The sequence below is a fragment of the Canis lupus genome, chromosome 14 (genome assembly GCF_048164855.1).
Source record: "Canis lupus baileyi chromosome 14, mCanLup2.hap1, whole genome shotgun sequence".
NCBI lineage: Eukaryota > Metazoa > Chordata > Mammalia > Carnivora > Canidae > Canis > Canis lupus.
The window spans coordinates 40,442,279-40,443,790 of NC_132851.1; positions in this window are offsets into that span (position 1 = coordinate 40,442,279).

The following is a 1,512-nucleotide window of genomic DNA, read 5'->3' on the forward strand; positions in this document are numbered from 1 at the left end:
CCACCTCAGGCCTGGATCCCAGGACCCCAGGGGACACCTGGATGCCTCACCGACTGAGCCGCCCTGGTGCCCCAGGGTCACGTTCTTAAAAAGCCGGAGGGGACCCCACAGGTCGCGTGGTGAGGCCTCGAGGGAGAGGCGGGGGACGCTTGGGCCTGCCGGAGCCCGGTGTGCAGGGGCAGGCGCAGGCTGGGGCTCGCAGCAGGTCGTGGGGACCCACCTGAGTTGACGCCAACACCCATCGCTCTGTGCATTGCGGCTTCGTGGCACGTGCAGCAGGCAAAGGGTCCCCTGTAAGTTCTGGGCACCGGGCCCTGCCCAGACGGCCCACTCTGCAGTCCGGGATGGGTCGGGGATGGGTCGGGGATGGGATGGGGACGGGACGGGATGGGAACAGGGATGGGGATGGGGATGGGACAGGACAAAGATGGGATGGGGATGGGGATGGGGACGGGATGGGGACGGGGACAGGACGGGGACAGGGATGGGGACGGGGACAGGACGGGGACGGGATGGGGATGGGGACAGGACGGGACAAAGACGAGACGGTATGGGGTCGGGACCCATCAGCTGCAGGTCTTGCGGGGCTTTGACAGAGGTGGTGAAGCTGGGGTCCAACCCTCCCGCCTGGGCCCTGAGAGCACACAAGAGGCAGCTCCGCTGGGGGCCGGGGGCAGCCCAGGGGACAGACTCTGTGACCCCGGCCCCGCTGCTGGTGTGCCCTATGACCCCACTCTGCACCCGCCGTGTCTGTGCGTTGGGGGCGTCCCTCGACCCCTCTCAACCGATGGAGTGCAAGGATCAGATGAGGTCGCCGAGCCCCTCCACCCCCCCGACGGTCCCTGGGGGGCCAGGCAGGCCAACCGCAGACGTGTTAGACAGCCTCGTGAGTCTGTGGCTCCGGGATGGGGCGGGGGGGTGGTGTGACCTTCCACGTCTGGCTGCGCAGGCGAGGAGCCCGGGAGCAGGCGCTGGGGGACGCGGAGCTAGTGCAGGGGCACAGCTGCTGGCACCGCGTCCACATGGGCCGGGTCCACGGAGCCCGGAGGCAGCCGCCCGGAGGCGAGCGCAGACAGCGGGGAGGCCCCAGGGTCCCTGACCTCCGCGTCAGGGAAGAAACAGGAAGGACGTGGACACGGCACCCACCCGAGGGGCACGGCCTCGTGCTCCGACGCCCTAGGTGGCTCTATCGCGGTGCGGCAGCGAGCACAGGCCACGGCCTCACCGACGTGTCGCCAGCGCGTGTCTGCTCCTGACCGTGGGGCACAGGCGAGCGCCGTCTCAGGAGGGCCGAGCCCCTCGGGTCCCCGGGACCATGCGTGCCCCCCACCCCACAGGCCCCAAGCGCAGCGGGGCCTCCGGCTGCACCCTGGCCGGGGCTGGGTGGGGGTCGCCCGCCACCGGGAGCGTCAGCCCCGCTCCTGGCGACTGTGGCAGTGAGATCAGCGTGGCCGAGCCACCTGCTCTCCGCAATGTACAGGAAAACCGTGTTTTTAAATAAAAGACCAGCAG